This window comes from Cervus elaphus, chromosome 11, assembly GCF_910594005.1.
Source record: "Cervus elaphus chromosome 11, mCerEla1.1, whole genome shotgun sequence".
NCBI lineage: Eukaryota > Metazoa > Chordata > Mammalia > Artiodactyla > Cervidae > Cervus > Cervus elaphus.
In genome coordinates this window covers 73805198-73832951 of record NC_057825.1, presented here as the reverse complement: position 1 = coordinate 73832951, position 27754 = coordinate 73805198, and the positions used below count along the sequence as shown (strand labels likewise).

General features: G+C 44.7%; 1 pseudogene; it reads right to left on the bottom strand.

Annotated features, from left to right (window-relative positions):
* LOC122703125 overlaps positions 1-23111 on the bottom strand; it is a 34009-nt pseudogene extending 10898 nt beyond the window's left edge.
* Between the last annotated feature and the right edge of the window lie 4643 nt (positions 23112-27754).

The window sequence follows — 27754 nt, the reverse complement described above, 5'->3', positions numbered from 1 at the left end:
CCCGTTCATAAAGTTCATGGTTGATCCGTGCTTTCACAGCAGGACTGAGCAGTTGGTAAGCGACTGAATGGCCCAAAGAGCCAAAAAATATTTTCTATCTGGTCCTTTACAGTGTGGTGATAAACAATTAGCCACTATTACTTGTGGTTGGCAGAGACACGAAGGCAGATAGAGGAATGGGAAAGCTTTACAAAAGTGCAGGCTTCAAATGTGCCCCAACTGGAGGCTGCCGGCCTGGGGAAGCTGAAGATGAGAGGCTAGATGCCGGCGACCTGGGTGACTGGTTAGGGGCCCATTCTGGCTTCCTCTGGTTGCTCCCAAGTTGGAAGCAGGGACAAAAACTAGGAGCACTGGCAGTTATTAATCAAATCCTAGCTACTTGAGACCAGTTGTTACCAGGGTTATTTTTTGGCTTCCTGAGCTGGTGGCTATGACAGATGGTGATCTGACATCCTGCAAGTCTGACTTATAGATAACAAGCTGGCTTCCTGAGCTGGGTACTGTAGATGATGTAGTTTCCTGGACAAAATGCTGTAGATAATGGGAAAGGGTCCTATTTTTGTAGAGGATCTGTCTATTTTCCATTTGTATGTTCAGTCTCTCAACAGAAGTTACTTTATTCCACTGGTGATCATTTTGTAATGTATCAAGATATCAAACCACTATATCATATACCTGAAACTAAATTTCTAAGTCAATTATGCTTCAATAAAAATATATATACATATAGATGTATGTATGTAAAGTTTGCCTATTCCAGGATTCAGGTTAAATGTTTTCAGTGAATGGGTCCTAGATACTTGGGTAAGTTACTTCAGATCTCTGTGCTTCTGTTTCCTCATTCATAAGTTGAGGATTATGACAGTTCTTGCCTTGTAGGGTTTTAGAAAAATTAAGTCCATGTAAAATGCACCCAGCAGAGTGCCTGATACATACTGTGTCTCAGTGAATATTATCCACTGTATTACAATCTTCCCACAAAGTTCCTTCAAGGCAAGGTCTGTGGCTGTTGTCTCAGTAGTCCCAGCTTCTATCAGAGGGTTTGACACATAGTAGCTATTCAATAAATATGTGATGAGTGAGTGAATGGTAAGAAACCAGAGATGGAGGGAACTTTGGCCACCCATCTCAGATAGAGGATAATCTCTTTATTGCGTGTGTGTGCATGTTCAGTTGCTCAGTCATTACTATATAGTGAAAAAGGCCTAAACTTGGGGACCCCCATTCCCACATGGATATTCAGGCCATAGCCCTGTCTTAAAGCTAAGGGAAGCCTGTTACCCAACGACTAGACCCAGGGGAGGCCCAGTGACAGGGGGAATCTTTGACTCTCAATGATACTTTGACTTTACTAAATAATTCATGTGTTTTCTTTAAATTGCCTCTTTATCTTTTTGGGAGCATTCCCACTCCTATAATTGGTACTGTGGAAGTTGGTGTCAATATTTACAATCTGACTCAGTAGTTTTCAAGGCTGCTATAATCCTTCAATTTAATAAGAAACAACAGCCAAGCAAGATATTCCTTCCCCCTGCATCTTTGACCTTGACAGAGCCGGCCGGCTTTGCAAGGAAGTGGGGCCTTGGGTTCCAGCAGCTGCTGCCGGATCCTCTCCCAACCTCCAGTCCCTCTGCCTAGGAGCAGCACTTGGTCTGAGTCCCCCCATGCCAGAATCCATCTTTCTTGTAAACCTTTCCAAGGAAGAGACACAACTTCACACTCCAAAACCAAGAGACCACTTGGCCCTGCTGATCTCTACTCTTCAAGCCTCAGGAATCAGCTCCCTCCCCACCAGCCCTTCTGTATTTGTCGTGTCTTGGGCCCTCCTGACTCCTCCCTTGAGCTCCAGCAGTGCTCTGACTCCAGTCTTCCTCTGCTCCGTCCCAGCCCCTGGTCCAGTGAGACGACCTGGTCACTTCTCGGTGTGCAACCCTCCAAAAACTTCCCATCACCTGTAAGTTAAAGTCCAGCACCCTTCAAATGGCATCTGTGGCCCTTCCCTGAGCTCTCCCAGCCTGCTCTGTCCCTACCGCTTCTGCCCTGCACTTCACCAGAGCTGCCGAGCTGTCCAAGATGGTAGTCAGTGGTTGCCGGCAGCTCGTTTAAATTTTGAGTAAGATGAAATCAAATTAAAAATTTAGCTTCTTAGTTGCACTATCCACATTTCAAGTGCTTAATTGCTAAAGGCTACATAATGGACAACATAGAGATAAAAAACATTTCCATCAACACAGAAAGTTTTACTGAACTCTTCTAGGAAAAAGGTTTGTGTTTCTCTGCACATATCATGGTACTTCACCCTGCCAGATTTTTACTCATGTCTCTGTCCGAATATTCACCCTCCCCTCTTTCCACTGAGTAATTCTTCAAGACTCAGCTCAGGAGTCACTTCCAAGAAGCCTTGTTTGAAGCCCTAGGCTAGGGTGAGTGCTGGGTTTCTGGGTTCTTAATAGCACCTCACATTAGCTAATGTTTCTCTGACCACTTAGCATTTGCTGACCTATCTGTCTCCTCCAGGAAACTGTGAGTTCCTCCAGGGCAAAAACCATGTCTTTGCGGGCCCAGCATCCCCAGTACCCAGCACGAAGCAGGTGTCCGTTACTGTTGGCTGAACTCATACTAACAGAACATTCAGCAGTGCCTGACCACTGGACAGGATTTAGCTGTGTGTCAGTGAAGACCCTCAAGTAGACAGAAACCAGTCAAGAGGAAAGGGGACTTGATGGTTCAGTAACTGGGAGGTTTAGGGGCAGTTCTTGCTCCATGCATGACGGGATCCAGAGGCTCAGAGCATGTTATCAAGGTTCTGGTCCCCTCCCAAGGTCTCGGCTCTACTGATTACTGTCTCTAGGTAATGACTACCAGTAGCCTTGGCTCTAAATAGTCCCAATTCTGTCATCTTCAGTAAGATAGAAAATCTCTCTCCCAACATCAGTGTAGTGGTCTCCAGGAAGACGCTGTTTGGCCTTGCTGGGTCTTGTGCCTTCCCTGAATGAATCACTGTGGCCTGGGGTAGTTGCTTGGCTCTGTCACCCTGACTCATGTGTTTGTCCTGAGGTGGAGGTGAGATGGGGTACAAAGTCATCATGACTGACAGCTCTCCAGGCTCACATGGAAAAAGAGGAAGGAGTCACCCAAAGGAACCAGAAGAGGGAGTGGACAAATGCTGGGACACAGGAGGGTCAGCTGGTCTGGCCACTCACCCTGGGAGCCGGACTCCTGCTTGCTTTCTGTTGCCGTTTATACTTTCCCCATGCAGACAAGAGCCTTGGGGGAGTCCAGCCACCCTTAGGTTTCAAGCCACCAATCAGCAGCTGGCAAAGGGTCTTGAGTTTAGGTTTCTCTGCCCTGGAAATTAATAGTTGATGGAGCTGCTAAGGACATTGGCCATATTTTGGGGAAAAAAACATCCCTTGTAGGATTAATCAATTCTGGTCAGTGCCTTACAAGTTTCTGCAAACTTCCTTTTTTTTCCATTTAAAATATTAAGATATAATATACATACAGTAAAATTCACCCCTTTTAGTGCATAGTATTCTAGCTTTTAACTACAGTCTTCTACCACAATCAAGATATGGAAGAGTTCTATCAGCCACAACAAATTCCCTGGGTCTACTTTGTAGTCAACCTTTCCCCTGGCCCAGTCCCTACAACGATTGCTCTGTTTTCTGTCCCTATTGTTGTTGTTGTTTAGATGCTCTGTCGTGTCTGACTCTTTGCAACCCCATGGACTGCAGCACGCCAGGCCTCCCTGTCGTTAACCATCTCCCAGCACTTGCTCAAACTTATGTCCATTGAGTTGGTGATGCCCTCCAACCATCTCATCCTCTGTCGTCCCCTTCTCCTCCTGCCTTCAGTCTTTCCCAGCATCAGAATCTTTTCTAATGAGTCAGTTCTTTGCATCAGGTGGCCAAAGTACTAGAGCTTCAGCATCAGTCCTTCCAATGAACACCTGGGACTGATCTCCTTTAGGATGAACTGGTTGGATCTCCTTGCAGTCCAAGGGACTCTCAAGAGTCTTCTCCAACACCACAGTTCAAAAGCATCAATTCTTTGATGCTCAGCCTTCTTTACAGTCCAACTCTCACATTCATACATGACTACTGGAAAAACCATAGCTTTTTGCCTTTTCCCAAATGTCATATAAATGAAAACATAGTATGTAGTCTTGAGTCTGGCTTCTTGCACTTAACATAAAGCAACTGATATTCATACATGCCGTTCTGCACACCAATAGTTCATTCTTTTTTATTGTTAAATTTTGTTGTATAAATACACCATATTTTATTTACCTATTCTCTACTTGGGGGCCTTTTGGGTTGTTTCCAGTTTGGGGGAATTATGAATAAAGCTGCTATAAACAGATTTTCAATTGTCTCGGGTAAATACCCATGAGTGGGCTTTCTGGGTTGAATGGTAAGTGTTTAACTTTGTACAAAACTGCCAAACTGAAAAAAAAAAAAAAAAACCTGCCAAACTGTTTTCAGACAGACTGTATTTTTTGCATTCCTGCTAGCAGTGTAGGAGCACTGCAGTTGCTTTGCATCCTCACCAGAACTTGAGTTTGCTGGGTTTTTTATTTTAACCGTTCTAATAGATGTGTAATGGATCTCACTGTGGTTTAAGTTTGCATTTCCCTAATGAGTGATTAATTTGAACATTTTTCTATGTGCTTTTTTTTTTGCAATCTATATATCATCTTGGGGAAGTGTCTGTTCAAATATTTTATCCATTTAGTTGACTATTTTTTATTGAGTTTTATGAGTTCTTTATATAGCTGGATTCAGAGCCTTTATCAGACATACATTTTGTAAATATTCTCTCCCAGTCTGTGGCTTGTCTTTTCACTTTTTAATGTGTCTTTTGAATAGCAGAAGTTTTTAAGTTTGAAGAAACTATTATTTTTTATTTTATAGGTCATGCTTTTAGTGTTATATCTAAGAAATCTCAGCCTAACCCAAAGCCATAATGCTTTCTCTTAAAAGTTTTGCAATTTTAAGTTTTACATTATGTCTAAATTCTTTTAGAGTTCTTTTTTTTAAGGTGTGAAATATGGACTGATGTTCTTTTTTTGCATATGGATATTTAATTATTCTAACATCATTTCTTGAAAAGTCTTTCTCTATTGAATTATCTCTTTGTCTTTGCCAAAGATCAACTGACCAAATATATGTGGATCTATTTCTGGGCTCTGTTCTTTTCTACTGATTCACCTTCCCCCCCTACCATGCTGTCTTCACTACTGTAGCTTATGGTAAATGCAGAAATCAGGTAATGTGAGGTCTCCAACAGTGTTCTTCTCTCCTTTAAAATCGTTTTGGTTATTCTAGTTCTTTTGCCTGTTTATGTAAATTTTAGAATTAACTTGCAGACTCCACAATTCTCTGGGGAATCTACAGGCAGACAGGCTGCCTGGTCAGGACCCACACCACTGTTGGTAATTTATTAGGAGGTGGTTCTAGGACAGAATGATGACTAGTACAAGACTCTGAGACTGGACTCAGTTCAGTTCAGTCCAGTTCAGTCGCTCAGTCGTGTCCGACTCTTTGCGACCCCATGAATCGCAGCACGCCAGGCCTCCCTGTCCATCACAAACTCCAGGAGCTTACTCAAACACACGTCCATCGAATCGGTGATGCCATCCAGCCATCTCATCCTCTGTCGTCCCCTTCTCCTCCTGCCCCCAATCCCTCCCAGCATCAGGGTCTTTTCCAATGAGTCAACTCTTCGCATGAGGTGGCCAAAGTCTTGGAGTTTCAGCTTCAGCATCAGTCCTTCCAATGAACACCCTGGACTGATCTGCTTTAGGATGGACTGATTGGATCTCCTTGCAGTCCAAGGGACTCTCAAGAGTCTTCTCCAACACCACAGTTCAAAAGCATTAATTCTTCGGCACTCAGCTTTCTTCACAGTCTAGCTCTCACATCCATACATGACCACTGGAAAAACCATAACCTTGACTAGACGGACCTTTGTTGGCAAAGTAATGTCTCTGCTTTTTAATATGTTATATAGGTTGATCATAACTTTCCTTCCAAGGAGTAAGCGTCTTTTAATTTCATGGCTGCAATCACCATCTGCAGTGATTTTGGAGACTGGACTGCTCGGACTCAAATCCTAGCTCCAGTTCATCCCACAACTTGGGAAAGCTACTTGACATCTCAGTACTCCATTTCCTCTCCTGTAAAAGAAAGGAAATGGCCACACCTGTTTTATGGGATTTTTGTAGGATGGCAATAACACGTGGAAAACAGAACAGTACCTGGCACACAGTAAACCCCTGATAAGTATTGGCTATTATTTATATTATCTTTACTTATCTCAGTCTTTCCCCTTCTCTCCACACTCCCACTAACATTCCACAACTGCTGAACTACTGATTTTCCTCTCAAGGACATTTCTCAGGATTTTAAGTCCCTTAATAGTCAGTTTATGACATTGCCATGGCCCTCCTAGAAGTTCAATATACAGATATTTGCTGTTTCACCTTATCTGTTTCTTCTAATTTTGACATTAATGGAAAATATGTTCCGTGAGCAGTATGATTTGGCTGGTAGTGAAAGGCCAGGCTGAGGGTTGCCTACTGTGTCCGTGAGACTGAAGGCCAAGCATAGGGATTACCCGCACACCTGCCGGCAAGCAAGGGCTGTGCCTCTCCCCTCAGACTGGTTCTATTCTTCCTCCATCAGCTTGGCATGTGCCAGGGGCAAGCACTTGATCTGTCTGGCTCCAGCAGATTCTCCTCAACAGGGGAATCTACTTCCCCCATAGGGCCAGGAGTTGTGGGAGAGTGAAGTCTCAGGGTCTCTGATTTATCAGAGATCTCAGAGGTGTTCTTACCTTTCCCAGTGGAAAGACTGGGGGCTGTATCTATTCTGATGCTGAATACTTTTTTCTAAATATTTTAATAATTTTCGCAGTCATAGTTTGAAAATGGATTGCTTTTTCACTGACTTGTTTAAAGGAAGTCATTGAGTATCATTTAATATTTCCTTGATAATTCAAAGCCATAATCATGTACATCAATGGTTACACTAGGATTGTAGCTGAAATTCAGCCCCTGAACACTGGTACCAAATTGAGTCTCAGAGACAGAGTTTTGGGTGACGTAGTCTTCCCTAGTGGCTCAGACAGTAAAGAACCTGCTTGCAATGCAGGAAACCTGAGTTCAATCCCTGGGTCAGGAAGATGCCCTGGACAAGGGAATGGCCACCCACTCCAATATTCTTGCCTGGAGAATTCCATGGACAGTGGAGCCTGGTGAGCTACAATCCATGGGGTCCCAAAGAGTTGGACATGACTGAGTGACTAACACTTTCACTTTCATAGAAGAACAGCTTTACTATTTTGCCAGACAAAGGGGCCCCAGCAGGTTAACGCCCTCAAAGGTGTGTGTCCTGACATGAAGGGGCTAGTGGGGAGTTTTCTAGTAATGGTTCAAAGAGGAAGGCATGATCAGTTCATGGACATTCTTCTGATGGGTTGGTGGTGAGGTAATTGAGTGTCAGCACCATCAAGCTTCTAACTGGTTCTGACTGGTTTGGGGTCTACATCCTTGTTAACTTCTTCCACCTGGTGGTGCTTTCAGTATCTGCTGCCGCTGCTGCTGCTGCTAAGTCACTTCAGTCGTGTTCGACTCTGCGACCCCAAAGATGGCAGCCCACCAGGCTCCTCTGTCCCTGGGATTCTCCAGGCAAGAATACTGGAGTGGGTTGCCATTTCCTTCTCCATCAGTATGTGCAAGGCAGCTCAAAAATATTGTGTATATCCTTTGGGGGGGTAATTTTTATTAGTATTTGTTTGGCTGCACCAGGTCTTAGTTGGGGCATGCAGATCTTTTCATTGCAACATGCAAGTTGGGGATTGAACCCTGGCTCCTGGATGAACCTGGGCCCCTGGCATTGGGAGTGTGGAGTCTTGGCCACTGGACTATCAGGGGAGACCCTGCCGTGTATATCCTTTGATGGGAGAACCAGGACCTTGCCCTAAGTCTGCACTATTGTTTCTAGGCTGTTCCTCCATTCTCTCTGCATCCCCTCCCTTCCCCATTAGCAACTGTTTGAACCTGCCCTTTGGAACTCAGGGAAGATCAGGGAGGCTGAAAGAAAACTATTTCCTACAAAAGAGAAAGTGGGGACACACGAAGGCTTTTGTGTCCAGGAGCCCCACAGGGTCCTGCATAGTTCAGGATGTCATGACTGGGGCCTTTTGAGGCACACAGGCTATTTCCATCCTGCCCTAATTCTCTCAGACCTTCCTGTGGATTAAGTGCATGGGCTTCCTCCTCTGTCAGCACTTACCTATTTCAGGGCCCATCCCTTTGGTGTCCAAACTTGAGAAATGGACCTGAACACTAGGATGTTCTGTTACGGCAAAAACAGTGAGCAAGAGAAAAGCAGCTCGTGGGAGCCAGAAGTTGGCGGGATACCTGGAGCTGGGCTGCGGTGTCCTGCTGTTGAACGTGCCCGCTCCTACTGAGCATCAACCTCCAACAAGATCACTGTTGGAGCCAAGTCACAGTATGACAATGTTGGGGCCCAGAGCAGGCCACTCCAACATGTGCCTCAATGGCATACTGATTATGTTACCTAAAGAAAAAAGTGAAAGTATTCATCACTCTGTTGTGTCCAACACTTTGAGGCCCCATGGACTGTACCAAGGCTCTTCTGTCCATGGGATTCTCCAGGCCAGAATACTGGAGTGGGTAGCCATTCCCTTCTCCAGGGGATCTTCCCAACCCAGGGACAGAACCCAGGTCTCCTGCATTGCAGGCAGATTCTTTACTGCTGAGCTGAAAAAGCCAATGCAAGAGGGACACCCTGACCCTCCTCTCCATCTCCCTGAAAGCAGGAAATATACCTCTCCCGTGACAGGTGCACTCCTGACATCTGGAGGTAGAAGGACACACTTATCACCAGAGATAGAGATTTTGAGATGAAAAGCCTTACACAAATAAAAGTTTTGCTTCTTTAACTCACTACCCCCAGTCCAAACTCTGCTTCGATTTTTAACTAAGCACCCAAGACCCAACTTTCTTTGTCCTGTCAATTCCTCACTATTTTGTCTAAAAAGTATAAAAATTGCCTGCTTTGATCACTTCTTAGGTCCCATTTCTATGAAACTTCCAGTCCATGAATTTAAATGTGTTTCTTTTTCTCCTGTTAATCTGTCTTGCTTCAGTTTTATTATTTGTCCAGTCATAAGAACTCAAGATGGGGAGAAGGGGGAAACCTTGTCTTCCCTGACAACATCATGGACTACCCCTCATCATCATGCCTGAACATAGGCTAAACAGGAACATTGTCCAAACCACAAAAACAACCAAACATCTCTCCTATTTGTCTAATACGAGTGACGGCTACTTTTTTTTTTTTAAACCAATTATAGCTTTCGCCTCGTTTCATTCCCATGTCTTCTAGATAAGAAATATTAAGATTCCCAGTGATAGAATTATGCCCACTTTCTGATACAGTTCAGTTCAGAGCAACATCCTGCTTCTTTGAATACTCCTCAGAATCATCTGCCAACGGACTTCCCAGGTGGTCCAGTGGTTAAGACTCCAGGTTTCCACTGCAAGTGGAGTGGGATCAGCCCCTGGTCAGGGAACTTAAGATCCCGCATGCTGCATGGTGTGGCCAAAACAAAACTTAAAATCATCTGCCATGAGCCCCAGTACTTAATAAGTCCTTAAATCAAAGAAGAGGTTCTCAGTGGAATTAAGGAAGGATAGTAAGGCTGTTGGGAAGTTTTCTGTGTCCTTCAGATCCCAAACCTTTGTAGAAACCTACCTACTATGCTTCAAATGTGAGTGAAGAGTCATTCATATATCTGTTATACATTTTGGATCAGCACAAAATCCAATTAGGAATGCGATACCCACCTCTGGCCCATCCACCCCCACCCCACTCCTGACTTATCCTGAGAGGGATGTGCTCAGTTCTGTTGCATTAAAGAGAAGAAAATTTTAACTGCTCAAAAAAGTATTGGTAGAACAATGTCTGCCAACAGAGATTGCTTCAATAATGGAGCCCAAAATAGAACAAATAAAGCTGTCGAGACGTCTGTGGGTTTAGTTTCAGTGAGCATCCCTCGCTATTTAGAAGACATAAAAATGATCTTTGCCATGAGCAAGTAGCATTTTATTTCCATAGGGGAAGTATTTCTCATTTAACTCATTTCATTTCCTTTACGAAACAGGAAGCATATCTCTCACTCTTTTTGGAAGATGCATGTTAAAAATGCATCTGAGTATTAATGTGAGACTATTCAGTCCATCTCAGTTAAAAGTTTGAAATCCAGACTAAAGTTTTACATGTAAGAAAAGAGAACACGTGGTCCAGAGGATGTACTTCATTTCAGTCTTCTCCTCCCAGGGTTGTTCAAGTAGGATTTTAGGGCCCTTTTAGAAAAGACCCTGATGCTGTGAAAGATTGAGGGCAGGAGGAAAAGGGGGTGACAGAGAAAGATGGTTGCATGGCATCACTGACTCAATGAACATTAGTTTGAGCAAACTCTGGGAGATAGTGAAGGACAAGGAAGCCTGACACGCTGCAGTCCATGGGTCCCAAGGAGTCAGACATGACTTAGCTACTGAACAGCAACAAAAATTTAAGCAGAAGGGAAGTTGGCGTTTCATCTCAAGTTGGAAACTGGAGCAAGTGGCAGGGGGCGCTGCCCCCTCCTCCTTCTCTTCAGTTCAGTTCAGTCGTTCAGTTGTGTCTGACTCTTTGCGACCCCATGGACTGCAGCACACCAGGCCTCCCTGTCCATCACCAACTCCCGGAATTTACTCAAACTCATGTCCATCGAGTCGGTGATGCCATCCAACCATCTCATCCTCTGTCATCCCCTTCTCCTCCTGCCTTCAATCTTTCCCAGCATCAGGGTCTTTTTAAATGAGTCAGTTCTTTGCATCAGGTGGCCATAGTATTGGAGTTTCAGCTTCAGCATCAGTCCTTCCAATGAACACTCAGGACTGATCTCCTTTAGGATGGACAGGTTGGATCTCCTTGCAGTCCAAGGGACTCTCAAGAGTCTTCTCCAACACCACAGTTCAAAAGCATCAATTCTTCGGCCTCAGCTTTCTTTATAGTCCAACTCTCACATCTATACATGACCACTGGAAAAACCAAAGTTTGACTAGATGGACCTTTGTTGTCAAAGTAATGTCTCTGCTTTTTAATATGCTGTCTAGGTTGATCATAACTTTTCTTCCAAGGAGCAAGTGTCTTTTAATTTCATGGCTGCAGTCACCATCTGCAGTGATTTTGGAGCCCCCCAGAAATAAAGCCTGTCACCATTTTCATTGTTTCCCCATTTATTTGCCATGAAGTGATGGGCCCAGATGCCATGATCTTAGTTTTCTGAATGTTGAGTTTTAAGCCAACTTTTTCACTCTCCTCTTTCACTTTCATCAAAAGGCTCTTTAGTTCTCATTTCTTTCTGTCATAAGTGTGGTGTCCTCTGCATCTCTGAGGTTATTGATATTTCTAGATGAGTCCTGGGTGTTCATTCGCAGGACTGATGTTGAAGCTGAAACTCCAATACTTCAGCCACCTGACGTTAAGAGCTGACTCATTTGAAAAGACCCTGATGCTGGGAAAGATTGAAGGCAGGAGGAGAAGGGGACGACAGAGGATGAGATGGTTGGATGGCATCACCGACTCGATGGACATGAGTTTGAGTAAATTCTGGGAGTTGGTGATGGACAGGGAGGCCTGGCATACTACAGTGTGCATATCAGTTAAATAAGCCAGATGACAATATACAGCCTTGACGTACTCCTTTCCTGATTTGGAACCAGTCCTTCTCTTATGTTTTCAAAAACTCAGTGGATCAGGACGAAGCCCCAGCCTAGAAGCCCAGGGTAATTTTCCATTCTCCTGCAGACTGTATTCCTAGCTGCTCTGCCTCTACAGTGCCTTGTATCTGCCTATGAGCAGGAGGAAATAATTATTTTTCCCAACATGGCAGTGTTTTCTCTTTCATTCCTTATTGAGCTGTCATTAAGTCATGGGATTCTCTGGGGAAATCACTTTAATCTCTTTGGGGGTGGCTTACAAGCCCCTGAAGGTGATTCAAGTACATCCAGGCAATATTTCACAACTGAATCAGAGAATGAGCAGTTAGAAAAACTCATTTGCTATTATTTCACTAGAATGTCTCTCTCTCTCCAGAGGTGCCCCTCCTGCCCACCCATGGCATCCTGCCACTGCCTGCTCCCCTCTGGCTGCCTTCTCAGCAGCTGCACCCCCTACATTTGCTCTCCACTCGATGACTCCTAGCCCTGGCTACTGTCTCAGCTGCCTGCCTAAGGCTCCAAAAAACCCCAATGGGAGCATGAGACCCCTTTCAGGAGGTTCTGCAGTAAAAGACACAAGAAGAACCTTCAAGAATCAAAGTTACCATGTTGGCATCATAGGGGAGGAAAAATGTCTTTTACCTTCTGCCTTTCTAGGTTCTCTTCTGGAGCTCTGTAATAAGAGAGATAGCATGAGAAAGATATACACACCTCTTCACGTGAGGGTTTTGTGACCTGCTTCAGGGACAAAAGGTTCCCAGGTAGCGCTAGTGGTAAAGAATCTGCCTGCCAAAGCAGGAGATGTAAGGGACATGGGTTCAGTCCCTGGGTTGGGAAGATCCCCTGAGTAAGGAATGGCAATCCACTCCAGTATTCTTGCCTGGAAAATTCCATGGACAGAAGAGCCTGGCAGGCTACACTCCATGGGGCCACAAAGAGTTAGACATAATTGCGCACACATACATCAGGCGAAGGTCAAAGAATCCTTCCCACAATTGCTGTTTCTCAGATTCCTTCAATTTAATATGCTAAAGTGCCATCCTTTGGAGTAGCTTGTCCTCAACCCTATCAGGGGTACGGCAGTGGGCCTGATACTCAGCAGCAGGAACACAACTCCCGGCGTTGGGGCAGGCTCGGTCACGCTCCCTCCCTCCGTCTCTGTCTCCAGTCTCTCCCTCTCTCTCTCTTTCTCCCTCTGCTTTCCTTTGTCTGCTTCCAATCCTGATGAGCTCAGCATTAACTTTCTTCATACAAAAGCTGCCAAACACTCCTTTTAAACTTGCATATTTCCCACCCATCCCCATCTTCCAGAAATTTCTTCTACACAGAAGACATTTACGGAACAGAATTGTTAAGACACTAGCCTGTCTACTACAGATTCTGCCCATAGTCAAATGCTTAACTGTCTTCAGCACTTTTCCTACTCTCATCTGTGAAATGGAAATAAAGCATGGAATAGTCCATAGTCCTTCTAGGACTATTAATTGGAGAGGGTAATGGGAGCCAGGATGTTTCCAGAAGGTGAAGAAAGACCCTTTATAATTTTTTTCCCTTTGAGACCCAAGAGTTTAACTGAATACTCCTGGAAATGATTACTATATACTCTGTTTTCCCAGAGCAATATAATAACATCTCTACTTCATTTACTTGACCCAGTCAAAGCTCACAGATTATCAGAATTGGAAGGGACCTGAAGAACTGTTTAATTCAGGGGTTCTTAACTTATATATCACTGAAATTTTTAAAAAGTACTGAGCCTGGGCCCCACCCTCAGACCAATTACATCAGATCTCTGAAGGCAGGGCAAAGCTTCCCAGGTGACCTCAGCATCCAGCCAGAATTGAGCATCAGTTATTCGATCCAACAGTCTCTGCACAAGGAAAAGACAATGTGAGGGGGTGATGTGAATCAAACCAAAGTCTCACAGGGATGGGATCATATGACTTGTAGGTGCTAAACGGAGGCCAAGGTCACACAAGGACAAGGAGAATGGAGAATTACAGGAGAGCCTTGTCATTATCAGCCAGTCAGTCACTAAGTTAAATAAACACTAGGTTACATCTACCTAGAGCAATAGTTTGATGCCTTTAAAATCCATTTTCCAAGGAGATTTTAATATCACAAGGAAGTATCCTCATTTTAAGTGGAAAAAATAACCTTATATCTTAACTTCCTATATAGGCTATACGTGTATGATCATAGGCTACATGCATAAGTGAAAGACACCAGAAGTTAACAGGTGCTGAGAACAAGGCGCTTCCTCTTTTTTTTACAGCTTCCTTCATTTTCTCTGTTTTTCAATTATTTTTAAATGAGCTGGGCCAGAGAGTTGGAACTCACTGGGTGAATGTGTTGCAGAAACCAGTAATCAAGAAACCAAATACCAGAATTGGAGAGTGGGAGAGCTCAAGTTTATTAAGCTAGTGGGCCCAGAGGAGTTAACACTTCAAACTCTGAGCCCCAAACAAAGGGGTTACAGAGTTTTTATAGACAAACTATAGTGAGCAACACTAGCTGCTAATAGGCTGGTTTAAATTAAGGGGTTTCGCGCACATGGGATCAGCAGTCAAGATAGGGAGGCGGATGCCTGATCTTTACACAGACAGGCATGATTAAGCAGGTTTGCAGGGACTGGGCAATTGCACAGAGCAGGACAAGGGTGAGTGAGATAAGCTCCAGTTCCTTGTATTTTGAGTCCCTACTTTCTGAGACTACGTGACCATGTGATCCAGATTTTGCAAGGAGCAAGCTGAGTTACAGAGGCAGAAGGAGCAGGAGGTTATGTAAAATTTTAACTTTTCCTCTTCAAATGGTTGAGGATACTTCTTGCCTCTGTAATCTTCAGAATGCCCTGCAGTTTGTACCTCCTCATCCGTGCAGGGATCCTCCTCTGGGGGCATGGGCTCAGAGAGATCTACCAGGGATCTCCCGACAGGCTAGCTGGAAAATCAGAGATACAACTTAAGTCTCCCTGTTTTGTAGTCTGAATCTTGATGGGGCTGCAAGGTCTGAACACATGGGCAGACCCAAGGGATAGGAAAGAGGCTGTGATAAAGGATGTGCCCGTTCTGAGGGTCTGGGGCTGTTCCCAGAGACCTGGGGCTAGCTCCCCATCCAGAAATCACTTTCCCACCCAGGAATGAAGAGAAGACCTGTGGATAGCAGATCCTACAGCCAAGTGATGCAGGAAAGGCACCTGGACATTGGCTCCTTGGAATAATAACCAAAACTATCTTTAAGACTGTTTGCCGTTCTTACTATAGTGGGAACTCCAGGTGTTTTAGGGACTTAAGGATCTGCTTTTTGCAGATCTGCCACCTGGGGGCAACAGAGTGGCTGACCCAGCATAGGAATGAACCTCTCGTTCAGCTGAATGGCTTGAAAAACTCCTGGGTGGCTCTGAGGCCTGGTCTAATTCGTTTAACTCTATTGAAGAGTTGAACACTTTGATGTTCATTTAAGTCAGAGATTCTCAAGTTTGGCACTTTTGACATTTGGGGCTGAATAATTCTTTGTGCTTGTCTAGTTCATTGTAGAATTGCCGCCTCTACCCACTAACAAGATGCTGGTAGCCTTCCCTGCACCATCTTGAAAACCAAAACTCTCAGTGCATAACCTAAGGCCTCACCGGGGCATTTAAATGTAAACATTTAAATGTAAACAAGTCTTTCAGGAAGTTCCTGGATTGAACAATGACGTTATTTGTAACTTATATCTCTTTGGCAAGTTTCCCATGGTGCTGAGTTCTGGTTGATAAAGACGGTGGAAGAGCCAGTGATTTAGTTCCCACTTCAAAGAAACTAAGATCCTGCTTGCCATGGGGTGTGGCCAAAAAAAGACTGGAAGAGCAACACCGTGTTACTGTAGACCCTAAGTGCTGGGTTGGGGACAAGGTGGTGGGAGATGGTTTCCATTCTCCCCCTCAACCTGCAGCCTTGCCTCTCCTGCCTCTTGCAGTCTCCTGTTTATGGTCAATTTTTAGCTTGAAGATACAATATATCTGAAGTCAAGGATCAATAGCTTCTAAGGAATGAAAAGAAAGCAGGCTAAGGTTTATTGAGCTCTTAACCTGAACACGATAGTATTCATATAACCCCAGGAAGTGTCATTAGCCATTTTATGGAAAGGAAATCGAGGCTCAGAAAAACGAAGAGAATTGCTCCTATCACTCAGTGAACAGTGAGGTTGGAATCTGAATGCATGGGTCTGACTCCATGCTGTTACTAGATTTAGCAATACTATCGTATAGAACATATTTATACTCAAAAATTATTCATTGTTTGTCTGAAATTCAAATTCAATTACACATCCTATATTTTATCTGAGTACTCTACTTCAATACTCCTTCTCTGACCCCACGGGACCATTACATTGGGTGTGCGGTGCTGGCTGATGAACTGAGAATGGGAGACAGACCTGGGAGCCCTGGGATCTTCGAGGAGAAAGGAGGGGGAGAGAGGAGGTGAGGGTGTAAAGCCCGGCCAGCCACCTCTGCTTTGAGAGCCTGGTGAGGAGTGACCCCTTGTGGCCACGCAGCATCCTGCAGCCGCAGGCTCCAGCTCCTGCACTGTGCACAGGGCTTCAAGGGAGGACACCTGTTCTTGGTTCTGACCTCCCTGGAGAGCTGACACCCTCCCAGGGACTATGGGGAAGGAAGCCAGGCCCAGAGCCACCCAGGAGTTTTTCAAGCCATTCAGCAGGACCGGAGGTTCATTCCCACGCTGGGTCAGCACCTCTGTTGCCCCCAGGTGGCTAATCTGCAAAAAGCATATCCTTCAGGTCAGTTTAGTTTAATCACTCAGTTGTGTCCCACTCTTTGCAACCCCATGGACTGCCGCATGCCAGGCTTCCCTGTCTATCACCAACTCCCGGAGCTTGCTCACACTCATGTCCATCGAGTCAGCGATGCCATCTAACCATCTCATCCTCTGATATCCCCTTCTCCTGCCTTCAATCTTTCCCAGCATCAGGGTCTTTTCCAGTGAGTCAGTTCTTCACATCAGGTGGCCAAAGTATTAGAGTTTCAGCTTCAGTATCAGTCCTTCCAATGAATATTCAGGACTGATTTCCTCTAGGATTGACTGGTTTGACCTCCTTGCAGTCCAAGGGACTCTCAGGACACCACAGTTCAAAAGTGTCAATTCTTCAGCAATCAGCTTTCTTTATAGTCCAGCTCTCACATCCATACATGACTACTGGAAAACCCATAGCTTTGACTAGACGGACCTTTGTCGGCAAAGTAATGGCAAAGAATCTATAGTATGAAACAGCAGATCCTAAGTCCCTAAAACTTCAAGAACCAAACGTCTGTTCCCCCATGCGCAGTAGTCAATCTACTGATGCCGGGCTGTGGTGAAGGAAAGTGCAGTGCTTACTGCAACGCTGTCCAACTATTCTAGGACAGCTAGCACTCAGAAAAGCCTGGACTCCAGGACTTCCCTGGTGGGCCAGTGGTTAAGAATCTGTCTGCCAAGGTAGAGGACATGGGTTCAATAATTAATTAATTCTTTCTAATCTAAAAAAGAAAGCCTGAACTCTCTGCAGAGTTTCAGGAAAGCATTTTCACAGGGCCAGGTGAGGGAGGGGGGCTTGCAGGGCGTGTGATCAGCTCTGGCACAATTCTCTGATTGATTGATGATGAAGTGACTGGGTGGTATTGCAGGGTGAACATTAGTAATCCTTAGGCTCCGGTAGGCCTGGAGGCTATGTGCTCAAGATCACCAAATAGTTACCTTCTTCCATATGATGAGGGTTTTCACATTATAAAACAATGTGCATCAGATACAATTAACTAGGGACTTCTGAGAGGAGCTACAGGAGATGGTATGGGTGTGGGGGGAGGTGGGATGTGTCCCAGAAAGGCACCTAGGGTCCTGCTCTGTTACAAGTGAAAGTAAAAGTGTTAGTCACTCAGACACATCTGATTCTTTGCAACCCCATGGACTATAGCCTTCCAGGCTCCTCTGTCCATGGAGTTCTCCAGACAAGAATATTGGAGTGGGTTACCATTTCCTGCATTGCAGGCAGATTCTTTTCCATCTGAGCCACCAGGGAGGACTGCTGAAACCCGGGCCTCCCTCCTCCGTGTTGCACCCAAGGTCCCCTGGCCCCTATGCCACGCCATCGTGTAAAGAGTCACATCTATCTGAGGGCAGCACTGAAGGGATGGCAGCACTGAAACTAATGTCCAGGGTCCATGTCTACCCTGGAGGCCACGTCTAGCCTGGGGTCCATGTCTAGCCTGGGGTCCCATGAGTTACCTTTGTGTAAATCCACTCTTTAGTAGAAGTCTTTGGTGCTTTTTAAAGTTGTAATTAAACTGAAGAAAGTAGGGAAAACCACTAGACCATTCAGGTAAGTTCAATTCGGTTCAGTCGTTCAGTTGTGTCTGACTCTTTACGAGCCCATGGACTGCAGCACACTAGGCCTCCCTGTCCATCACCAACTCCCGGAGATTACTCAAACTCGTGTCCATTGAGTCGGTAATGCCATCCAACTATCTCATCCTCTGTCGTCCCTTTCTCCTTCTGCCTTCAATCATTCCCAGCATCAGGGTCTTTTCCAATGAGTCAGTTCTTTGCATCAGGTGGCCAAAGTATTGGAGTTTCAGCTTTAACATCAGTCCTTTAAATGAATATTCAGGACTGATTTCCTTTAGGATTGACTGGTCATTCAGGTAAGACCTTAATCAAATCCTTTATGATTATACAGTGGAAGTGACAAATAGATTCAAGGGATTAGATCTGTTAGATAGAGTGCCTGAAGAACTATGGACAGAGGTTCATGACATTGTACAGGAGACAAGGATAAAGACCACGCCCAAGAAAAAGAAATTCAAAAAGGCAAAATGCTTGTCTGAGGAGGTCTTACAAATAGCTGAGAAAAGAAGAAAAGCTAAAGGCAAAGGAGAAAAGGAAAGATATACCCATCTGAATGCAGAGTTCCAAAGAATAGCAAGGCGAGATAAGAAAGCCTTCCTCAGTGATCAATGCAAAGAAACAGAGAAAAACAATAGAATGGGAAAGACTAGAGATCTCTTCAAGAAAATTAAGAGATACCAAGGGAATATTTCATGTAAAGATGGGCACAATAAAGACAGAAATGGTATGGACCTAACAGAAGCAGAAGATATTCAGAAGTGGCGGCAAGAATACACAGAAGAGCTATACAAAAAAGATCTTCATGACCAAGATAATCATGATGGTGTGATCACTCACCTACAGCCAGACATCCTGGAATGCAAAGTCAAGTAGGCCTTAGGAAGCATCACTACAAACAAAGCTAGTGGAGGTGATAGAATTCCAGGTGAGCTATTTCAAATCCTAAATGATGATGTGGTGAAAGTGTTATAGCCACGCTTTCCGGGAAACAGACTCACTCAGAAGGACAATGCAGATAGTGGAGTGCAGTTTATTACACCGGCGGGCCCAAGGCAGAGTCTCCTCTTAGCCAAGGACCCCGACCAGCATTTGTGAAAATCTTTTATACCCCATGTGTCCAAACCCACTACCCCAATTCCCTTGAGACTTACATAAACAAAGGAAGGGTAAATACAACTACAATAACCCCATCATTCACGTGTTATGTGTTCAAACAGTCAATAATCAATAAGCCTGCAGTTACATTCCAGATAGTTAATAACTGATAAGCCTGTGCTTACATTCTGATAGATAGTGTCCGGAGGCAGGGGTGATTAGTGTCTGTTTTCTCTTCTTCAAGATTGCCCTGCCCAGAGGGGGGTCTTATCCTTCCATTGTCATTCCCACAGGCGCTAAGCACAGAGTTCAGAGTCCACTGGAGAGGTGGCCGCGCACGATCAGCACAGACAGGCCTGAGATGGAGTCCAGGCCCTATGAATTCCTTCTTCAAAAGTGCTGCACTCAATATGCCAGCAAATTTGGAAAACTCAGCAGTGGCCACAGGACTGGAAAATGTCAGTTTTCATTCCAATCCCAAAGAAAGGCAATGCCAAAGAATGCTCAAACTACCATACAATTGCACTCATCTCACATGCCAGCAAAGTAATGCTCAAAATTCTCCAAGTCAGGCTTCAACAGTACATGAACCGTGAACTTCCAGATGTTCAAGCTGGATTTAGAAAAGCCAGAGGAACCAGAGATCAAATTGCCAACATCTGTTGGATCATTGAAAAAGCAAGAGAGTTCCAGAAAAACCTCTACTTCTGCTTTATTGACTATGCCAAAGTCTTTGACTGTGTGGATCACAACAAACTGTGGAAAATTCTTAAAGAGATGGGAATACCAGACCACTTTACCTGCCTCCTGAGAAATCTGTATGCAGGTCAAGAAGCAACAGTTAGAACTGGACATGGACCAACAGACTGGTTCCAAATCAGGAAAGGATTACGTCAAGGCTGTATATTGTCACCGTGCTTATTTAACTTATATGCAGAGTACATCTTGAAAAATGCTGGACTGAATGAAACACAAGCTGGAATCAAGATTGCCGGGAGAAATATCAGTAACCTCAGATATGCAGATGACACCACCCTTATGGCAGAAAGCGAAGAACTAAAGAGCCCCCTGATGAAGTGAAAGAGGAGAGTGAAAAAGCTGGCTTAAAACTCAACATTCAGACAACTAAGATCATTGCATCTGGGCCCATCACTTCATGACAAAGAGATGGGGAAACAATGGAAACAGTGACAGACTTTATTTTTTTTGGGCTCCAAAATCACTGCAGATGGTGACTGCAGCCATGAAATTAAAAGATGCTTGCTTCTTGGAAGAAAAGTTATGACCAACCTAGACAGCATAATAAAAAGCAGAGACATTACTTTGCCAACAAAGGTCCATCTAGTCAAAGCTATGGTTTGTCTAGTAGTCATGTATGGATGTGAGAGTTGGACTATAAAGAAAGCTGAGCGCCAAAGAATTGATGCTTTTGAAATGTGGTGTTGGAGAAGACTCCTGAGAGTCCCTTGTACTGCAACGAGATCAAAGGAAATCAGTCCTGAATATTCATTGAAAGGACTGATGTTGAAACTGAAACTCCAATATTTTGGCCACCTAATGTGAAGAACTGACTTGTTGGAAAAGACCCTGATGCTGGGAAAGATTGAAGGCAGGAGGAGAAGGGGATGACAGAAGATGAGATGGTTGAATGGCATCACTGACTCAATGGACATGAGTTTGAGTAAACCCTGGGAGTTGGTGATGGACAGGGAAGCCTGGCATGCTGTAGTTCATGGGGTCGCAAAGAGTTGGACACGACTGAGCAACTGAAGTTGAACTTAGTGCTTTGCATAGTCCACATGGCCCCCTGGGGACTCATTCCTTCCCCAGACATTCACGGTGCCCTAACCTGCGATATATCTTGATATATCAAGTGCTGAAGGTCAAAAACATGATACATGTGGGCCCTGCTTTCTCAGGCCATTGAGGCAACAGGCCTGAACACAGCCACACAGCTCAGAGAGTGCCACCCATCCCAGGCCCTAAGGGTAATCCTCTGTGGCCGTTTCCTCTGAAAATCCTTGGGGAATTGATGGGGGTGTCTCCCCAGGGCCCCTCCTCCATCTGGACCCAGATGACCTTTCACTGTATGTGTTTGCCTTTCACTGTGCATTTGGCCCCTAATACTATGGAAGGAATCTGATCATTCAAGTCCCACTGCTCACTGCTGACAAAATCAATTACATATCCACAAATTGAAACAGGAGGGAAGGGTGCAGGGCACAACTTTGAAAGAATGACATAGCCCGAGGGCACAACATAAATTGATTAGAACCAAATGGGTCCAAGATGGCAGACAAGTCAACTTAATGACTTTTATCCTCAGTATAAGCTATTGTAACACCATCAGCAAGCTAAATGACACACCCAGAGGTGCCATGACTGTTTCAAGATCAACCATCAAAGACCAAAAGCTGGGCAAAGGCCCACCCCCTGGAAATCCCCACCCCTTCCCCAAAAGAGTTGGAATAATCCTCCCACTCATTGGCCTATGACATTACCCAGCCCATAAAAGCTAACCACCACATTTCAAGGCTGCTGCACTTGTGATGGCCCACACTCTATCTGTGAAGTAGGCTCCTCTCTGAATAAAGCCACTTCTTACCTATCACTTTGTCTCTCACTGAATTCCTTCTGTGATGTGGCATCAAGAACCTGAGCTTCTTTAGGTCCTGCAACCAGGTCAGTGATCTCAGCTGGAAGACCGTGGGTTTTAGCTGGGTTCAAGTCCTGGTCACATGGGTTAGAGTCCCAAGCAGGGTTTTGGCTGGGTTCAAGTCCCAATCTGAAGTAGACAGTTTCAAAAAGGCAAAAGAAAAAACCTCCTGTTGCCGGGAGGCATTATGGGAGATCCCGCCCATGACGAGGTCATGAGGAAAAAATCTGACAGGCAAGGCTACAGGATACAAGGGACCCTCCAGGTTGGCCTGGGCCTCTACCCCACCCTGTATCCTCCCCCCTTTTCTGCTGTTGTTCTTGTTTGCCCTGCTGCGGATTCTTGTGTTGCCTGCCGAGAGCTCTCCTGCTCCTCTTTCACTGAATAAAGACCAACTTAAAACCCTAATTAATAAATCTCCTGGACGCTGGTACCCTATGTAGGGGCCAGGGATGAAAGAAATGCTTCAATTCAAACCCTTTTGCTGGCATTCTGGCTTGTTTGATAAATGTGTGCTCTCATTGCAAAAAATGCTCATGATTGTTCTAAATATCCTAAGCACAGTACGCTAACAAAAGAAACTGTTAGGCATAGGCCCCTTCGCGGGGTGAGAAAAGCTCCACAAATATAATCGCCACAAACATGCCTAATAGAAAATACTTTAGATAGAGATTAGCTGGCGACTTCTTGCAGGTAGTTAACTTTTAGACTAAGAGCCTGTTTTGTGCCATATCTGCTGTTTTTGCAATCCTTCGCATTTCTGTTCTGTAAAAATGTAATCCTATCTAGTTCCCATAGAGATGATGCCTATTAGAAAGAAAATAGATTAATTACAAGAAAAACAGGGTCGGCTACTGAAGTTGCTGAAGTCACACCAGGTGCAAGCCATAAAATGTTAGCAGGCCTGAAGGCCAAATGATAAGAAAGACTGTTGCAAACGAAAAGTATGTGGGTGACATCCTGTTTCTGTTGAAGGTCAAGTTGCTGTAATGTTTTGAGATGACCTGTGTGTAAGCAATATGCACTTCCCCCAAAAAGATGTTGTAAAGGATATAAAGGGACCATGCAAAAATAAACTCCAGACTCAGCCCCGAGCTTTGTCTCACGGTCTCTCACTCATTCGCCGACGCCGTTCACCCTGAGGGTTCCCATGGATCCTGCTGGGGCTGGACCCTGGCATCCTATAATCAGAATGCTGGCAATCTGGGAAGACAGTGAACTCGGCGTCCCCAAAAAACTACCTCTAAATATTCTGCTTGGCTATGTAAATTCTAAAGGGAAACAGAGAAGCCATCGCAGTTAATCACTGAGATGGGGGTCAGAGTCACCGCCATCCCCCACTGTGGCTTGTTGACCCCTCTCAATGTTACCTGGTTCACACAGTTTGTTGGGGAGATCACTAAAGCAGAAGCTAGGGAAGAGATCTGGTCATCCGTCAATTATCCTTCATTTCTACTTCTGTGATTCATGGAAAGAATCAACAAGTTAGGCAAGGAATTGTGTGATTAAGAGATTTGAAAGTTGTGCCTGGGTCCGGATGAGTAGAGCTGGGGACACCTGGTTTAAAAGTTAGTTACAGTGTATTATTAGCTTTGCTAAAGTGACAGGAGGAAAAGGGGCTTCCTGCTGAGGCCCTGCTTTCAGTTTCCTGTAAGGAGTTGCTTACCCTGAGGCCTCACTGAGCTTGGAAGAGGACTCAAGGACCCAGGTGAGGTCACAGCCCTAGCAGACACCGTGATTCCAGATGGCGAGATCCTGCCCAAAGGACACAGGTTCTCTGGGCCCAGACTCCTCTCAATACATTAGTATTGAGACAATACGCCGATATTGTTTTAAACTGCTCAGTGTATGGTAATTTCTTATGCAGCAACAGAAAACTAATATAGGTCTCTCTCTAGCCCTGGGTACCTCCATTCTGGAAGATTCCCACCAAACCCTGGCTTCCTACATAACCAGAAAGAGCAGTAGAGCTACCTGAATCCACAGAAAGCTCCCTATAGGGGATGTGCTGTAGGGGGGTCCCTTTGAAACTGTGCTTCTCCTTGGATGGGACTTGAACCCATGGGACGGGATTCAAGCCCATTGTCTTTTTAATTAGGTGGCGTTAGTGGTAGAGAACCCACCTGCCAATGCAGGAGACGTAAGAGATGTGGGTTTGATACCTGGGTGGGGAAGATCCCCTGGAAGAGGGCATGGCAATCCACTTTAGTATTCTTGCCTAGAGAATCCCATGGACAGAGGAGCCTGGCGGCTACAGTCCATGGGGTCACAAAGAGTCAGACATGACTGAAGTGAATTAGCAAGCATGCACCTGAGTTCTGAAACCATAGAACTCATCTCAGGACTTAACGATGTTCAGGTTGTCTCAGTGCAGAAATAATTCAACGACAGTGTGAGGCAAAGTGACAGGCGAGAAGAGATTTATTGGTATAGGATGCTTGTGAGAGACACAAATAGGCAGGCAAGGAAATGCAGCCCCCAAAGCTGGGTGGGCCTTATTTTTATAATCAAAGGAAAAGTGGGGAGGGGAAGAAAACCACCTTCTTCCTCATTCTTGAATAGATATCAAACTTCCGTCATCAGTTCCTCCTCCACATTGAGCAGGAGGGTTTTCTTGTCCCTGTATGGTCAAACTGGACTGTCATAGTCCAGCTTGTCATGTTCAAAATGGGCAAAGGTGCATAATGCGGTAACATACACCAAAATATGGTAAATTGTCTCAGGTTTTAGCCTGATGTCACGTTTTCCTATATTTTTGTTTTTAGTGTGCACAGAACAGTATGTTCTAGGAATGATTTTGGCCTCATCGGGCAGGATATAGGTCTCATTCCACTGTTACTTTATTGTTTGGGGTCAGGTCTTATGCCTCTGCTGCATAGTTTTGTTGGAAAACAAACCTGCTTTCTTGAGTCATCATTATCTTGCAGGTGTCACCCATACCTTTTTTTCTACTTATGATCCCCTAATGGGATTAACCACTTAATCATCTACTTTGTCCCTTCTGTCTATCCCTATCATTTTAAGCCCAAAGAAATCTGCCATATTTCCTGCCCTGCTCTAGTGTCTAAAATTCACTAATACTCACCTAGCCAACAAATATTTGAATGCTAGATCAGTTATGTTGTCATAGTGATGCTGTATTATTAAAAAAACATAGTTAATTATTCAAAAACAAAGTAATTATTGTTGCTCATGAGTCTATAGGTTGGTTTTTTGACCTCAGGTGGCTTAAGAGTCTGCAATCAGCCATGGGTCAGGTGGCTCTGCTGATCTTGACTGGCTCCATGGCACATCTGAGGTTCAACTAGCTATGAATGGCCTCAGCTAGGCTGGACTCAGATTTTCTCTTCTACTTCTTACATCTCTTCAGCAGTATATCAAGGAATATTCTCATGGCAATGGCAGGACCCAAAGAATCTACCTGCAATGCAAGAGACCTGGGTTTGATTCCCGGATTGGGAAGATCGCCTAGAAGGGAATGGCTACCTGCTCCAGTATTCTTGCCTGGAGAAGTCCATGGACAGAGGAACCTGGTAGGTTACAGTCCCTGGGGTTGCAAAGAGTCAGACATGACAGAGTAGCTAACACTTTCACTTGAATAAAATGGCAACTGACTCCAGTATTCTTTCCGGTGTAATCCAATGGACACAGGAGCCTGGCGGGCTGTACTGCATGGAGTCATAAGAGTCGGACACAACTTATCGACTGAAAAACCACCGAACCAATTGTGCAGAAAGGCAAGTGGAACTGTTCATATGCTTTTCAAGCCTCTACTTACAGTCATGTTTGCAAACATCTCATTGGCCTTAGCCACACAGTGAGCCCGCAGCAAAGTGGGAGGAGCCTATAAGACTGCGGGAAGAAAGAGGGCCATTAATGCAATCAACTTGCCACAAAGGCCAAAGATACACAGGCATTGTTCTGGGTGTTCGCTGTGCAGTGGTGAATAAGCTTTTAGAGCTTGGAGTAAGGTGGGGAAGAAAAGCAATATATAAACAAATAAATAGAACTAGAAAGTGTGATTGGTGTTTTGGATTAGAATAGTCAGTAGGACATGTTTTAAATTACCAAAGACCTGGAGGATGAGAAGGAGCCAGTGGTAGAAAGGCCAGCCAATGTAGAGGCTCCAAATGGCTGAAGTATAGCAAAGTGTTGGCATAAAATAAAATTGGAGAAAAAAAATAAAATAAGATTGGGGAAATGGCAGGAGCAGCAATATGGATCTTGGGTTGCAGTCCAAAGGTGATGGGAATTCACTGCCAGGTTCTAATGAGAGGAGGTGACATGATGTGATTTGTGCTTTTAAAAGGTCACTCTGGCTATTACATGGAGAATGAATATTGGGGAGATAAGAGCAAAAGCAGGGAGTCAAGTTAGGAGGAGGTGTAGGGGTTCAGAACGAACCTCCCCCAACATGTGTCACTTTTGCATGAGGATTATTTTGAAATAAAGGCAGTTGAGACCCTGCAGGTTCAAGAGAAATGACTGCCCCTCCCTTAACTACCTAGAAGCATTTAAATTCAGGATTTTTTCCAGAAAAAAAAAATTAGTTATTCTCAGAGATAAATTTTATCTGAGTGGCTCCATCTATATAGTAAAATAAGCATCTAATTACCAAACCCTTACTGTTCTTATCACCCATGACCCTCCTGTCCTTGGAAGCCCCGCGCCCCTATAACATTCCTTAGCTCAGGATGGAATACAGACCTCATTTTACCTTTCTTTCTCTGAACCTTTCATGTATGTGGGGTTGCCATACATACAAAATTAAGTTTGATTTTCTCCGTTAATCAGTCTCATGTCAATTTAATTCTTAGACCAACCAGAAGAATCTAGAAGGGTAGAGGAAAGTTTTCTTCTTGACAGAGGATACTAAGAGTGGTAGAGAGATGGGAGGGGACAGTTTGTATTATGTGAGATTTTGGATGTGGAGAGGGGGAGGTACCAGGGTGTCTAGCTTAAGCAACTGGGTGAGCAGAGAGGTGTCACTAAGATGGAGAAGAGGCAGAGAACAGGATGGAAGGAGGAATCTAGAGTTCAGCTTTTGGGAATTCCCTGGTGGTCCTGTTGTTGGGACTGTGCACTTTCCCTGCCAAGAGCCCAGGTTCGGTCCCTGGTTGTGATTTCGATGCACGCAGCAGTGAGCAGCCGCTCAATAAGCAGCAGTAAGAAGTAGCTGGAAGGGTTTAGTTCCCTTACTGGGAACCCTAACTACTGGACTACAGAGGCAAGTGGCTAGGGCCTAAATCTTCAGTTCTTGCCCGCCTTGTCAGGAAAGAATTCAGCCAGGAGGCAGGAGGTAAAGAGAAAAGGAAAAAGGAAAAGCAAAGTACATGTGGAAAGATGCTCCAGGGGACTCAGAGAGGGAGTCCGTGCCTTTGGGAACTTTAAATACTTTATAAAGGGGCAGTTTTCTGAGTCTTTGTCTTCCTTCTGGCCAATCATCTTGTTTTTCTCCTCCTGGCTAATTTGTCTCAGCACCATCACTCTTGGTGTGCACGCATCTCTGTCAAGATGGGTCTCGCCGCAAAGGCATCTGGGAGAAGCAAGACTCATTATGGCCTGGCATTATCCTGTCACTTGACCCTCAAGGAACCTTTCTGCACATGTGTAATGTCTCCCTTGTCCCAAGAAAGTGCAGTGAGCAGTGATCTCTGGATCATTTACTCAAATAAGATTTTGCCCCCTTTGTCCTTGTAATGACTATTATTCTAAGGCATCCACAAGAGACAAATTTGGCTATTTATCCTGTCTCTGCTGTTAATTTTATTTGGGAGATTAAGCAAGAGGTTGGTTTTAAAAGGCTAACTTGGAAACCTACCT